At 40.3% G+C, this 17,428-nt stretch overlaps 1 pseudogene; it reads right to left on the reverse strand.

Annotated features, from left to right (window-relative positions):
- The window catches only part of LOC122794962, a 100,329-nt pseudogene that overhangs the window by 13,828 nt on the left and 69,073 nt on the right, over positions 1-17,428 (reverse strand).

Consider the following 17,428-nt stretch of genomic DNA (forward strand, 5'->3'; position numbering starts at 1 on the left):
CATACTTGATTTGTTCCAATTGGCTATACACCATGATTACATTCTTGTCACTTTTCTTTCTCTCTGGAGGTGACAGTCCAAATTCAGATAATCTTCTGTACATATGATCAGTTTTTCAGGGCCCATTCTCAGTATACATCATATATTCACAGTACATGCACATGCTGTTCACCCCACCTAAACAATAAAACCCTGGAGGTTCAGTATTTTTTGCACACATATATCAAACATACTACAAAGTGTAAAAAATAGTGTTGTGTGCTCCCTCATGGATAGGGCCAGTCAGTGGTGCTGCTAACCTTGCTCTGTTAAACTCAAACATCCAATTATGCTCAATAAGGGTACTTATGTTTTTACACAGCTAGGCTTCTACACTCCTAGGACACACTGTACAGTTAGGCTACTGGCATCATATGAACCTATGAATCTTTGTGCCTATGCAGGCCTTATAACCTGTTGTCCCCCACATGGTCTATTTATATCATCTACCATAAGTTCACCTGCAGCCATGTAAAAGTCAGACTTGTGATGTAGTACTTGCATAATGTACTGAGTCTTACAGTCTGTATACTTAGTCAGGAGTTCTGTTCTTACTATAGTCCACTGTGTGTGTGTGTGTGTGTGTGTGTGTGTGTGTGTGTGTGTGTGTGTGTGTGTGTGTGTGTGTGTGTGCACGTGTGTGTGTCTCAAATCAGCAGTTAGAGTAACTACAGTTACTTCTCCAATGGCATGGCTTGCTAGCCTTTTCATACTTGCAGAAGCCTACACATCCATTTCATGCAGACCTCCTAACCTTTTGTCTCCCACATGGCCTGCTGATATCATCCACTAAGTTTACTTGCAGACATATAAAAGTCAGATATGTGTCTTAGCACTTCTGTATAGTATTGTGCTCTGTAGTCTCTGTACCTTAGATAGCTAGGGGTTATTTTCTCAGTGCAGTCAACTGTGTATGTGTGATAGATGTTACTTAACATTACAGAGATCCTTATATACCAATATGCAGGATACTGTTATCAAGATATGCTCAACAGACAATGCTGATGAAATCAGCTATATCAGCTTATTGCATATCCAACCATCCCACCAGGCCAGGATCAGACATTGGCCTGGAGTGCAGCCAGATGCCACCTTAGGTTCATAGGAAGTTAGTAGGTAGAGAACTGGTGACAGGTATGCTTTGGAGTATGTCTGGTGGGGATGGGGGGTGATGTTTTCCCCAAACTGTCTAGTAGCAGGTTGGTGATGTCCTCAAGGTCAGAATGAGGGGTACCATCCACTACTAGTTGATCATAAAGCTAGGCCTTCACTTTTAGATATCTGATGTATCTAAAGAATGCCTCCTGATTATCTTTAGTTAGGGATACTACTTTAGGTTTGTATGTGGCTTTAAAAGACTTTTCACGATAGCTAATGGATGGTGTCTTTCTCTGCTGATTCAGTTCCCTCTTGTTCTTAGACAGTACTTTCTTCCACTTATTGTATAACCTATGTATGCTTTATGCCCACTAGTATGGCTTGTTTCCTGTGAGGAACTTGTTTTGATCCATTCATGTTCAGCCAACTCTATACATTGGTAAAGCTGTTTACACAGGCCATTTGTGTGCACCTCTGTATAGCAGTCATTGTTGACAGTGATACCAGGGGGTTTCCAACTCTTTATGGCATTGGTTAGGAGCCTATCATTTGATTTGGATAAATGTTTCATCTTTTCTGCTCTTCAGGGGGTGTCAGGTATGGTTGTGAATGTGAACTGGACTGAATTGTGATCTGACAAGACCAGAGGGGCTAACACACAGGGGTTAGTGCAGAGAACCACTATGTTCTTCAGTACTAAGTCTAAGGCATTCAAGCCCTTTGTGGGGGTGCAGACTATCTGTTACACAGCATGTGTATTAATAAAGTCCAGGAACCCTAGGATGAGTGTGTGCATATATACAACTCCAAATTGATGGAAGGATAGTTGAAATCAAACATGACCAAGGTGCTTGGCTGACTACTGAGTGACTTGATTAGGTCGAAGTAGGCAGAGTGGTCCTTGAGGTTCAGGGTGGGGTACCTGTACCTATCAATGATACAGAAGGGGGTTTACCTACAGTTAGTTGGACTTGGAGTAGTGCTACAGAGCTGTACTCTTTGACTGGTCTTGTGGTGTATTTGTCTTTAGTGAAGATGTATACACCTTCACCTTTGATTCTTTCATGCTCATTTTGATGTGTGAATGTCTGGAAGGCATTGCGCCCCTGCATGGCCAGGGTGATCTTTGCAGCCTTAAACCATTCGGTGTGACTGCACAGACATGAGCATCTTCCAAGATAAGTAGTTCTTTCAGTGAGTGCAGTTTCTGATTTATACTCCATGCATTAAGCAGCATAAGCTGCAGTTTGTCTGTGGTGGAGTCTTTTACATTGGGACTTTATTTCTGATATTGCCTAAAAAGGACACTATGGGGAAAGCAAGCATGCTCATATGGTACAGTGAAGCATGTCTCCAGTCATTCAATGCAACATGGACAATGACAGAGTCATAACAGTGCTTGTTTTTGAGAGACTTGAGTAAGTGCATGATCTGATGGACCTTGGCACCTATCAGGCAGCAGACTGAGACCTTTTCCTTGACAACCTGATGTGGGGGATATTTGTGTATCTCACTATGGAGTCATTTATGAGCAAGACATTTGGTTTTGAGGTGTTTTACCTGAGGGACTTATTGGCTGAGACACTTGTCTGTGCATTATTATGTGTAGTGAATTCTGTTGTGTCTGCACTGTGTGCAGTAGGCTTGCACCTGAGAGGTCTCCAAAGTTTAGTTAGGTTTTTAGTGAGTACCTCCGTGTATATTGGTTTATTTGTTGCGAGCTTATATACAACAGGTGAATTGTGTGTGCTGACAACATGTTTGGTATCTGGTTTGTTCTTATATGAGAGAATTGATTCCAAATTCATAATACAGATAGTGCACTCACATGTTATATTAGTTTGTTTTAGCAGTAATTGGTTATCAGTATACATGAGACAATTGTTCAGATGTCTTCGGATGACCATGTCCATCAGGCTGCCTGGAGGCATGGTGGAAAACTGTCCATACATTATGGAAGGTATATACTATAGTAACTGGTGGGAGTGGGCTAGATGGATCAGATTTTGGTGTAAGACTAACAAAATGTGTCTATCCTATGGAGGGCTTGGGTTGCAAATATGTGTCAACATTTCACAATGCACATCTCAGTTGCTCACAGAGCAGCAGTGCAAAACACAATGCCAGAAAACAAGGAAAGTTAAAATATTTTAAACAAGTAAAATAAGGGAAAGGCCAGCAGTGAGCCTTATTCCACCAATCCCAAGTCAGATGGGTTCTTGGCTGTGCAGTTCTGCCACAAGGGTGCAGGGGGCCTTTTAATATAAGAGGGCTGGTTTTAGTGCTACAAGGATGCCAAACAGTCTAGATTCACCAAGCCTAAATTCAGCCTATGCTATAAATGCAGAAGTCCTAGAAATCTAAAGTGCAGAAAATCACACTCACAACAGAAGAACAAATATTTTAAATAAAGCAGCAATCTAGTAGAGTACTCCAACAAGAATGTAGACAACAAACCTTCCTAGTGTGAAATAAGTGGCCAAGAACACAAGTGCTTAAACCAGAACAAAGATACTTTCAGAATAACAGACACAATAAACCTTCAACCAGCAATCCCCAGCTTAGAAGGGTTTAGGCTGTCCTCCCCTGCCACAAGAGTCTACACCACAAACTTTCCTAATATAAAATAACTGGTTTGGTGACCAAGTGCTTAAACCATAACAAAGAGATTTAGGAACAACAGCCACAATAAGCATTCAACCAGCAAACCCCAGCTCAGTTGGGCAGAGGCTACCTACTATTCCCACCTACAAACCTTCATAATAAAAGGCAACTGGCCTGAGGCCCAAGTACTTAACTCATTACATCTGAGTGATGTCTCCAGGTGTATCTACAGTTAACTCCGATTGACGCTTCTAGGCGTCAAATACTGTTTGTTCATATTTGCATCAATAATTCTAAGACCATGCTATGTACGTGGTTTTAAAAGATTTCATCTTAAAGCTTATACAATGGCAAACTCAACTACATTAATGTTTGTCCTCTGTTTAATGTAGGTAAAGAGATATTAAATGTTGTTTTTATTATATTAATTTACTAAGTTTAATTTTCACATTTTTCTAAATATAGTAAACACAGATAGAGTTAAGCTCATGTGAAAGCTCTCAGCTAGGTGAATAAAATGCTGCTGACAGTATGTGTGTAACTTGAGTGGTTGCTGAGATATTGAAAGTTGTTTTCAAAGTATTACAAATGTAATAGTATGTTTACTGCGTATTATAAAATTCAGTTTAAGACCTAGAAACTAACGAATCCTACCACTATAAAAATAGTTTGTGTTGAAGGATTTGCCATATAAACTTCTTTCATAACCTGTATGGTTCCAGATATATGAACATTTGTTTGAAATGTGAGGACATAATTCATTTCAGTCAAAAGGCTTAGACTCCGCCCATTGGAACTTACAGTGCCAATTTCCAGAGCTCCAATGGAGTTAATGAGTTAAACGAAAAGTAATATGCTTAGAATCACAGTTGCAATGTAATGTCATACCAGACAGATGACAGTGACATGTCTGTTAATCTACTCACATACATCATGTCATGGTTAGTAGGCCCTGTGTTATCTTAATGAGAAAGTTTTGTGGTCTGTCCAGGTGCTGCATGTGTCTGGTCAGGTTCCTGCAAAAGAGAACATTACACTGTATTATGGTTCTGATGAGTTTGACTACAGTGCTGTCATACAATTCTGAGATCTGCATGTGATGGTGTGTCTTATGATGTGCACTATACATATGTACTGGAAAACAATAAAGAGAAAGGTTATAAAGTAATGACACACATTGCAGTTTCTGACTTCACACCCCTTACAAGAGAATACACTAGAAATTACTGTCATGATGATGCTATCCACTGTAACATTTGGCAAGTCAAATATAACTGACAAGTGCAATTATCAGTTCAGCAACACAAACACAAATATAATAGGCACTAATGTAGCTATGCACCCTGTGCATCAGACACAAAGCTTTTGTACCCTGACTCCAAAAGTGAGAAAACATGAATAGGGTGCAGTTATCATCACTTGCACAGGGTGCTGGTGGAAGGGCGTGAAGCAGACAGCCTGTGTGTGTGTGTGTCTGTAGGGGGCCCTCCATGTGAAAGTGGTGTGTGAGAGTCTGCATGAGCACAGCCAAGCTCAGTGCTAGCTTTACTGCTTGGTATGTTGGACAGGTGTGAGCCATGCATGGTAGAGGTGGCAGTTCATTGTTGTCACCCCCTGACCATGACAACTGACTATGCCAGGAGATGCACTGGCACTCCATACCCAAGGCCAGATGGAGTGCTGCTACCTGTGCATGACTGATGTCTGCTGCACATGCTGCCTTCATGGGAATGCCCAGGACCATAATCCCATAGCCTGCAATGTCTGAGTGTGGACAGCACACTTCCCGATGGATCAGAGGAAGTACTCCCTCTACAGGATCATGATCAAGAATGGCCAGGTTGGCTCTAAGCTAATGTTGTGGCTGCCCTACACTAATGAGAATGTCATTCCTCTCCCAGCAAATGTTCCATTACAGGCACTGCTGGTTCCATGACAGACACCCCTTGGTCCATCACAGATACCCCTCATTCCAATGTGGCTTTCATCCAATCCTGGAAATCGGCAATATAGTGGAGGCAGTCACGCATGTCAGATTGTGCCATATCTACAACCCTGAGGATTTGTCTGGAGTGCCTTTCTGAACATGCCTGTGCCTCCATGATGGCCCTAAATATATGTTGAGTGACACAGGAAGAGAAAACTGCAGCAGGTGGAAGAGAAACCTGCAGCAGGTGGAAGAGGAACAGCAGGCTCATCTCCAAGCACCCCTATGAACCTTCTTGTTTGGCACCTCACCAACAGTTTGGCTATGGCCAGACTCAACAGGCACTAAAGCTGCAGTAGCCACACTTTCCTGCTGAATGTCATCACCCTCCATTTGTGCTATATCTGTGGGCTCATTGGACTGGGTAGGCATAGGCCTACTTCTGTGTCTGGGGAAACAGAAGGTGGTGGCTGGATGTCAACCTCTGTGTCAGATTAAACCTGTGCACCCTATGACTCTGCCTCAGTTTCATCACTATCATCATCAGGGTCTGATGAGACACTGACATCAGGTGGCACAGGCTCCACATTCTCACTGTCATGTTTACCTGTGATAGAAATGGAGAAACACAAGCATACAATATCACCTGCATTATTATCATACAATATATGCTAAACAACTAACAATCCTACAACTATTACAGACAGTACAGCAATATACACAACAGGTGCAAAATGACACATTAGATTACTAGAAATTGATCTGCAGTACTGAAATAATCTGATCTGGCTTACCACCTGTAGGAGGTCTATGGTGCTGGATGCTTGATGGGCATGAAATAAGTTAGCAGCAAGTTAGGCCAACATCATCACATTTAACAGGGAGTGAAAGGTGATTCTGTAGCAGGTCCACCCCCAGTTACCCTCTGGTCTCTGGCAACAGCAGTTACATGCCTCCGTGCAGATGTGAGCTTGTCAGTGGGCCTGTGGCACAACTGCTCATAAGTATGACCATGGTTGCCCATTGCATTTATGTTATCAACAATTTGCTGCCATATCCTCAATCTCTCTGGCATATTGGATGACCCCTTCCCAGAAGGAAAGTGCAATGTTGACGTAGCGCTTCCACTGTTATGGTGTTTTCTGCCTCACTGAAGGGAGGTCTGTACCTCAATGACATTTTTGGTCCTAAAACACAACAGAATGAAAATGCACATAACTATCACAGAACTACAAAGCAACTGTTACCAGATAAAACAATTAAGGTAGACAGTCAGTAGTACATATGTGAAGTACTAACAACAGGCAGGATGCCAAACAAGGAAAGTAGCAAGGGCAACATATCCTTGTATGTGCCATAGCAGTAAGTTCATAGGTTCATAGGTTGGTACTAGGCTATCAGCCCTAGGGCCTATACAAGCCTAGCCATAACAATTCCCTGGCTATTTCTTCCCACACTATTTACTTCCCTGGACCCCTGTCTACTGTGTCACCCCCCCCAAAAGAACAGTCCATTCTAGTTTGTAGCATAACAGTAACTTGTCTTTGTTTCCCCCACCCACTAAAGAACAGGCACATGAACCATTTTGCTAATAAAACAATTGGAAATGCTAAACATGCATTCAAAGGACCTTGCCCTGAAACATTTGTATATGTACCACACAGCTTACTATTTTCATGTATTGTCAATCATTTGTACCTCTGAAATGACTTAACAAACACGGGCATCCCATTAGTACACTTCTAACTAATGCATATAGATAGTGTAAAAGGCTTTGCTTCACATTATTCATTAATATATTCTAGCATATGCATTATGTATGTAAAAAAATTACAGTATACCCACTGGAATTCAATACTCCTCTGTAAAGATAGCTTGAAAATAGTTTGCTTTGCTGAACATGTAGCAATCATTCTTACCATCAGTTTGGCTAGCTATACTTTTGCCTTTTTATAATGCAGTAGATTATGAATGAACTGTATCTCTCTAGGCTGTGTTTCAGAGTTTCTTATTACAGCATAAGCAGCCGAATTGCATGCTTATCAACCAATCTGGTGGAGCTATTCACAAAGTTCTAAAGCAAACATTTAGACTCCATGCTGTTTTTCCCTGTGGATTTCAGAATTAGTGGAGTACAGATATAGAAAGCCTACACAGGCAATGCTGCTGCTTCCAATAGGCCTAGGACAAGACAGAGAAGAGTTTTCATGCCACATTTAACTTATCACAACATACATGGCATGGACATTGTAGAGTGCTACAGAGTGGACAGGGACACAGTACAGGAACCCTGTGACCTCTGCTGTTCTCAACTCAGAGCCACAGACTTTACTTCCCCCTGTATTGGCTGTGTACTACTTGCATCACAGTCAGCTCTGAACTAACACTGTGTCAACTGCTGCATTTACAAGGTAAGTCCTGAACATGTACTGCATTGTATAACAATATTATTGATGTCTTGTATTTCATCACTTCGTACAATAAGCAACTACAAAATGGGAGATTTGTACAGAAATTGATGTCACATGTGACAACAGAGAGTTATTTGACTTGAATGTGTCCATTAGCAAGTAGTAGGTCTCAGGCCTCAAAAATTCATACAGTGATACCTCCCCAAAGTAATTATGATCACTGTATGCCCTCAGATTAGCAACATACACTTGCAATAGGAAATTATAACAGAGAAAGTTGAAAGTAATGAGACACATAGCAGTTTCCAGTTTCATCACCCTCACAAGATCAAACTGGCAGGATACAAAACAAGGAGAGTAACAAGAGCAACATAGCCTTGTTTGTGCCGTACATTGGCTCAGTCTGGCTCCACCTCCTTGAAAGAACATTATACCCTTTGTTCCATGACAAGAACCAACCTTTGCCCCTACCCCAAAAACAGCATTCTGGGCTTGTTTGTAACATTCATCCTTCCATTAATTTATTTGATGGCAACTGCATATCATATTGTCTGCAGAGAATATCCTCACACATTTTAAGGTAAATTATATAAGCTGGCTTACACACTGCACATCTCTGACTGAGTATTGGTCAGATAACTGATGAATGACCAAAAGACACAGAAAGATAGGACACAACTGTATAATTGCAAGGAATAATCATAGCAGGTTGTGTGACCAGTAAGTGCACCACATTCAGTTATATTACATAAAATACATTTACAAATATCAGGTCATGTCTTGATATCAGTGTACATTCAGTTGAACTTGGTTGTGTGAGGAATTATGTCATGTATTTGCTGCAAAGGTTTTTGTGGGGCAAAGATAGATAAGTTCCCCCCTCCTGTTTTGTGACAGTGCATTCCAGTGAGAGTTGAGATCCAGACCTATGCAGTCATATCTCAAGAGTACTAACAGTATTGACTATGTATTACATGGATTGAATTTCAGCATTTCAACTAATTCTCCATTTTTTTATCCTTGTTTTGTTTTTTTTGGGCCACTGTTTGTTTGATGTGCCGCTTAGCACAAATGGCTTTGGCTATGCATATTTTTTTATTTCGTTTATGTGTAGAGCGGCAGGGCACAAACTGGAGAAATAGGCCACCCACATAGCAGGCAGGACCCAGACAGCCACACACATACACCAAATGCATTCATTAAATACTAATGGCCATTGTGCAAACACATTTCTCGCCGGCTTGCACTGTCGCACAACATGTTTGCGCAATGGTAAGCAATGTGCTGCACTTTCCAATGTTGCAAATCTAGTAAGCACAATACCTGTAACTGGTGGGAAAACATCATTCTACATTGGTCTTGAATTGTGATAGGCATGGCTGGCATTCCTGGAGAGTTTTTGAGATTCTGTGCTCAAAGATGGGGTGTCCAGGAGTCCAAAGTGTTTGTTGGACCCCTACTTAATGAACATGGCCCCATGCTGTCGCAAGGGGACTACTGTGGCTTGGATTATAAGGTAGAGGCATGGACTAGTCTTACCCAGGCTCTGACCAGTGCAACTGGTATTCGCCACACTGGCTTGCAATATAGAAACTACTACAGAGAAATCAGAATGAGGAAAAGGGATACATTTGACCACTGGATTGAAGAATGTAGGACTGAGGGCACCCCACATATGTGTAAGTATCACTTTTAGAGACTACTTGTCAGAGTTAAAAGGTGGATACAGTCAGGATTGATATTCTTAATGGTATTCTGTTTTGTTCTGATTTTTCCACAGCTGTCACAGACCGGGCACTGAATGTGCAAACCCAGGCCACTAGACTGGCATGGATGTGAGATGCATGTGGTATGTATGCATCCCAACAGTGGTGTTATTTTAGCATTAACATTTATGACACATTTATTTGTTACTTATACAGTTGTATCAGATTGAACATTCATTTCTTAACTGTAATAGGGAAATATACATGCATTACTTTGAAGGGCAAAACAACAGTTCATTATTACAAGGTAGTCATAGGTTGTGGCTTCAAAAGCCGCACTTTCCAAATATATTATATATATATATATATATATATATATATATATATATATATATATATATATATATATATATATATATATATATATATATATATATATATATATATATATATATATGTTAAAGTTTCATCAATATTGCAATGTAACATCAGAGCTGTAAAGCAGTGTCACCACTGGCTTACTGTGAACTGTAATCAGTATATTTGGACCCCGCATGTGTGCAATGTATGAACACATCAAAGATTGCTTACCGCAGTCTTTAGTATATTGTGCATCTGTTAGAAGCTGGTTAGTGTGAACAGTAAACAATGGTACTTGTTTGGAGTTTGTAGTGTTAAAGGTAAAGGTAACAGACTAGTGTAAAATAATTGTATCAATGCTTTATATATCACATATGAAGTTACTATTGCTCTCCCTTTTTTCTCTCACCCCAAACCGTTTCTCTCTTTTTTCTCTTTTTTTTTGGTGGGGGGGGGGGTTAGTATTATTTTTTTGCATTTATTTTTTGTTTTTCCCACAGCTCAGCTGGGTAGGATTCTCCCACAGGATCCACCTGCCCCCACTCCATGGCTACAGCATCATTGCCAGCATGTCTGGTGCAGTACACAGTAGTATCCTATCTGCTACCTCTGCAGTACCCAGCCCCTCAGGTTGTTCTGCCTTGGAGGATAGGCCTATGGCTCACTACAGGTGCAGTGACAGAGGGGGTGAATTTATTACCCATGATAAAATGTCACGGATGGTGCACAAAATTGTGTGCCGCATTGTTGGTGCATGCCTACACTGGCTGAAAACACTACTTTCCATCATTGTATTAAATAACACAAGAATATACGGAGTCAGACACTGCAGCCTTTGGGACAGTGAGATGACAGTGATGACAGTCCAATGGGTGAGGGCTTGATTCCCACTGTCATCCAACTTGACGTCCATGGGTTCACTATATCTCCACCCTCACCCCATCCATGGTATTCACCCACCTCATTTTTCTTTCACCATCCTTGTCTCTTGTCTTGTCTGTCTGCAACTGCTTCCTTACCTGACAAACTTACCTCACCCAGACATTCCTACAGCTCTTCCCAACATTCCTCTTTCTCTCAAAAAAAAAAAAAAAAAAAATTGTCACTTGCCCCCCCCCCCCCAAAAAAAAAAAAAAAAAAATCTTCCCATACATAGGTCTCCATTTCACACACATCTTCATGAGACACATGATTCTGTCCAACTCTCTAAAAAACAGATTTTTGTTGTGGTCATCCCTCTTTCTGGAGGTGAAAGTAAATTCCGCCAAATTTATATGTTTTATTTTGGAAGAAATGGAAAGCTATGGTTCTTCCCTACATACTTCATGGACATTCCTGCCTTGTTTTCAGTTTGTGCATTCCCCTGCTTGCCCGCAGCACTTTCCTGTCTTCCCCATTTCTTTTCTTTAAAGAAATATTGCATAATGGTGTGTATTGTGCATTAATGTGCAGCTACATCAAAACCAGTTCTAAGTACTATGTAGTTTGATTGGAAACCAGTACCATCTAGCCATATTTTAGAAACTCCATAACAACTATCACACTTCATAATTTGGAATTACATGTGTAAAATTATGTGACACTGTTAACATACACCTGTATTCTAACCAAGTACCATCTAAATGAAAAAATATATGTATCATTGCATTAACAGGTGGCGCTACAGACTCAGTTGATTAGTAGTTGTATTTTAGAGACTGTAGAGCAAATGGCAGACTTAACTGCTGTTGTATTTACCTGCTAGTTAACTGAATCACTGGCTTAAAGAGTTAATTCACTTAATGCAGTGATAAGTTCTTTTTTGGGGCAAATGGTTTAGCTATAGGTAATGCATTATAGCATTTTGTTAGCAGCATTGCTTATCGATACTGTGCAATGAGCAGCATCAGGCAACATTGCACACTACTGCTGTACAAGACTAAAAGAGTATCATGCAATAATGCTTTATAAAACATAACAGGGGATCATGCAATGCTGCTACACAGAAATTTAATGAAGAAGATATGACATTAGTGATATGGGAGTTAGAACGGGGAAGTACAAAGGGAAATCTTTCCTAAACTGTGTCACTTACTATTGAATGAATGAAATACATCTGCTGTCTAGCTGACTCTGTCTTAGCAAGTGTTAATGCACTGTTGGAGGCAGATGATACTGGGTTCAAATAAAGGTTGAAGTAATAATTTTACAAGCAGGTATATTACTTTAAATATATTTACTTATACTGCTACCTTTTACCTTTGCTGTTGGTTCACATTGCATACCATAGTGCAATATTTCCTTAAAGAAAAAAAATGGGGAAAACAGAAAAGTGGTGAAATGGGCAGCAAGCAGGGGAATGCACAAAGTGAAAGCATGGCAGGAATGTGCAGGAAGGGTGTAGGAAAGATCATGGCTATTCATTTCTTTCTTAATAAAACATATACATTTGGTTGAATTTGGATGGTTGCCCCCAGAGAGAGGCTGCCCATTTTTTTTTTTTTTTTGCAAGAGAGAGGAATGTTGAGGAAGGGCTGTAGGAATGTCTGGTTGAGGTAAATTGGGCAGGTGAGGAAGCAATTGCAGACAGACAAGACAGACAAGACAGGAGATAGGGATGGAGAAGGACACATGAGGTGGGTGTACACCATGGATGGGGAGAGGGATGGGAAATCTCCATCACATGCATGTGATGACAGTGGGCTGTCACCTCACTGTGCCATTGGCTGCAGTTCCCAATGCCTAATTCTCCTATGGGTGCTCCGCACTAGGATGGAGAGCAGGTGCTTCATCCAGTGTAGGTGCACACCAACAGTGCAGTGCACAATCCTATGCACCATACCTGGCAGTTTGGCACAGGTGATAAACCCACTCCCTCTGCCACTGTGCCTCTAAGGGAGCAACAGGCCTGTCCTTTAAGGCAGAAGTACCTGAGGGCCCAGGTGTTACAGGGGTGGCAGAGGGGTTGCTATCAGTTACTGCACCAAATGTACTGGGCAGCGATGCTGTAACCGGTGGACTTTCGGGAGATGGATCCTGTGGGACAGTCCTACCCTGCTGTGCTGTATGAAAAACACAAAATAAAAAAGTAAACACAAAAAAAAGAAAACAATAAACACTGAAAGAGAGAGAGAGAGAGACAGACAGAAAGAGAGAAAATGGCCGGGTGAGAGAAAAAATGGGAGAACACTAGTAACTTCATATGTAACATACAAATCATTTATTTATTTGTTTACCGGGAAAGTCCAACTGAACATAAGTCCTTTTTCAGTGGAAGCCTTGGGAGATAAGCTCCAGAAAAAGTACAAATGTTAAATACAAGTATAAATATACATATAATTAGAAATGCATAAGTACAGTACCGAATAGAACTACATAAGCATGAAAGAACGAAGCAGAAAATTTTACATCAACATGTATGGAAGAAGCAACTTTGAAGATAAAGATTTTAATGAGATAAACAGAACTGTAGTATGTCAAAATATATATTAGTAAATTAGTAATACATGAGTGTATCTAGTTAGAAACTTTCACATGAGGATACAAGAAGCATACATCTTCTATGGTAAGGTACAGATTAGTGAAACTAAAGGTAGACAATTATTTTACTATATTCTGTTACCTTTACTTTTAACATTACAAACATCTCTAATAAGTTTCTTCCTTACTTTTAAGACTACTCAGTTTATAACAGAAGCACACTATAGCACAGATTGTTCCACCGATCCTTGATGTGTGCATATGTTGCAGATGTGCATGTTCCAATTATACTGATTACAGATTGCAGAACATCATTTGTGCCACTGGTAAAGAGGTATGAAGTTGCATTCCAATAACGATGAAAACATAACAGTATTGTTTATTTGGGAAGTGTAGTTTTTGAACCTACAACCGATGACTACTTTAAAATAGTGTACTGTTTTTTTTGTCCTACAGATTACTGCATGCATACTTTTCCTTTTGCAGTTTAGAGATACATGTCTACTGTTATTTGAGAATATGGCACCATTGCTTTGTACTGCAGCCTACGGCATGCATAGTTTCTTTTACTGTTGGACTATGCATGCTCAATTAAATAAAACTCTGTATTAAATACCAAATAAGCAGTCCCTAACTTTAAATGCTACAAAATTACTATACAAATTATTATTATTAAAATACTATTTAGACAGTACTGTTCTGATGCATACATACCACATGCTTCTCACATCCTTACCAGATGTGTGGCATGTGATCGAACATTAGAGACTGTCCTCAACAGTTGTGGAGAAAACAGAACAGAACACCATTATGAATACCAGTTTTGAATATATTCAGCTTTTAACTCTTACAATTATTCACTGAAATTGATACTTATTCATCTGTGGGGTGTTCCCTGCCTGACATTCCCCTATCCAAAGCATGAGGGTATCCTGCTTCCTCCTTCAGAAGTGATCAAAAATTATGTCTGCATTGCTTACCTGTGCAGGGGATACCTGTCACACTTGTTAAGGCCACGGGAACAGTATTCCAGGCTTCCAATCTATATTCTAAGCCAGAAAAGTCCTACTGCAGCAGACTAGGCCCATGCTTTTTAACTAGGAGTCCAACAAAAATCTTATACTCCTGGACACCTCAACATTGTGCCTGAAAGTGCACACCCTCTCCACCAACTCCAGACATGCATGCCATAGTTAAAGTTCAATGTCTAGTGAGCATTTCCTGCCAATTGCAGTATGGTGCTGTTTACCACCTATTCCACATCTCATTTTGGATTTGCAACATTTGAAAACATTGCATATCACTAACCATCACGCAAACATGGTAGGCGAGGGTGCACACTGCAGGGCACCATATTTGTTCGATAGTAAGAGATGTGCAGCAGTGGGGAACAATTTGATTTGTAGCTGATTAGGTGCCACTTGTATAAATGAGCTAGTCATATTTATCATATATATGGTTCTCCTACACCTGCAGCTATTACAAAAAAGAAGATTGAAAAACAATGTATCTTGTACTATTGCTATAATCTGCAATCTCACAACAATAAAACAAAACGTGCACACCCTATACCAGAACCTCCTACCATCTGCACTCCACCCCTACACTTAACACCTGCAGCCTTGAGATTAGTGAGATAGATGGCTTCTGTCTTAGTAGTTATTGTAAGGCTCTTGCTGTTAACTGTAATTCAACTCTGTTTAATGTGGTTGTGAGATGCACAGTATTATTAATTGAATGCATCAGGTTCATATGTGTGGCTGCTGGGGACCTGTCTACACCCTGGGTGGCCCATTTCTGCAGTTTGTGTGCTGATGCCCTTCGTGCAAACCAACTGAGCATAGCTAAACATGTTTATGCCAAGCTGTGTATCACGCATACACTGGCAATAAATAAATAAATAAATAAAATTTAAAAAAATGATAAAACAAATTAATTAAAATACAAAAGGTAGACTGTCCACAGTTTTGCAGAATGTCCAGATATTTGCATCATTTATTTGGTCTGTTCCTTGTAAATGGGTGGTTTATTGTGAAATCACTGAACACAGCAGTCAATGTATGATGGCATGTACATTTCTGTTCTGTACTTCATATCTTTCAGACTGCGGTGGTGGTGCTGCGGTAGCGTTGTCACTTCACGGTAAGACGTTGACCTGTTTGATTATCAGCTAGAGCATCTTCTGTGTGGAGACATGCGTGAATGGGTGTACCTTCATTGAAGGTTGTGCGTCAGGGCCGGCAACTTGGTACGTAAAAATCTACTGCCAATCATTAGCGGACCAGAGTTCCACTGTGGCGACCCCTAACTGGGAAAAGCTGAAAGACACAACAACTTCATATCTTTCAGAAAATGCATATTTGCCCTTTGCCCTCAAATGGTCCACATTCACTATATAGGTTTCATGGCCAGAAACGATGGGGCAAGCTGAAAAACCCTCCCTATGTGCGGCTCACATATTTAATATTCATGGTGTGAGATTGCTTGATGCCAAGTGATGCGCAGTATCGCATACATAAATACACTCCATGTAGGCTCTGTGCAGAACCTTCATGGAGTTTATTGAATCTCAGGGTTAGAGTTTCCCATTTGCAGCAATGCTCATACATCCTGCCAAAGATTACTTGGAAGATGTCTATAAGAGAAGGAAGGCTATGCCAGAGGTATTAAATGAGTTAAGATTGAATGGAAACAGCTGGATGGTTGAAATACCTGCAATTCTGAAAGTACAGTAGGTAGGGGATGGTTTAGGCTGCACAATATGTAGGATGCTCAAAAATATAAAAAAGTTATGAAAGACAGCCTAGTAGCTCAAGAAATTGAGATCTGAATCATTTACAGGCATGCATTGGGATGGCAATTTTAATCATAGCAGAGCTGACTCAGGGACACTGGAAGGACATGTAATTTCACATACTAGAATCCCAGAGAGAAGAAGGCAAGAACAGGAAACACAGATGGGTTACATGCCAGTAAATGAGATGAGCAGGAAGTAAATCACAACCACAACCACTATGAGATGAGAAAAGAGACAAACAGGGAAAGAGAATCAGATGGAATAGATATACCAAAGAGACAGAAGAACAAAAAGCCTTTCCCAATGGAGATTTAGGCACAAAAGCAGAGAAGGAAGCAGCAGAAGAGACAGACAAAAAAAACAAAAGCTGTAAGCAGATGGTAGGTTGGTTTGTTGGATGCTCCATATGACTCAAACGTGAATTGCTGAAGCAACAAATATCTAAACAAGCTTGATAGAAACATTTATTTATTATGGATGGCAGAGATGAACAGATGGAAGACAGGACTACAGAAAGGCTGAAAGTGGAGACAGAAAGAAAGAAAAAAACAATAAAATCTAAGGCTTGGACATCAAAAGCCAGGTGACTGTGGACTATTCAGGAAGGTTACATTAAAGTAAACAGATCCCTACCTTGAAAAACACACCCTAGGGAACACAACATGAAAACTTTACAAACAATCAAACTCATAAGAATCCATTTCTATTAGACCTGTATCTGTTATCCAACATGCACCTCAGAGTATAAACTAGAATTGCTAAAACTGGATAGCACAAAGAAATAATCTCCATGGCGAGCCTTGCTGCAAAACTTCCTTCAGGAGGAATAACAAGTGTATTTAGTTTCACAAATTATTTATTTTATTCTCCAATGGATGGACATCATTGTTTTACAAACAATGGAATGAAATGAACCGAATCCGAGGACACGATGGGTAATGCAGTCAAGGGGGACTGGGGCAAAATGGCAAACTTGAAAGTTAAGTAGTATTTTTTCATAACTACTTTACGAAGCACAATAAATGGA

Source organism: Protopterus annectens, chromosome 2.part1 (genome assembly GCF_019279795.1).
Source record: "Protopterus annectens isolate FY-2018-M chromosome 2.part1, PAN1.0, whole genome shotgun sequence".
NCBI lineage: Eukaryota > Metazoa > Chordata > Ceratodontiformes > Protopteridae > Protopterus > Protopterus annectens.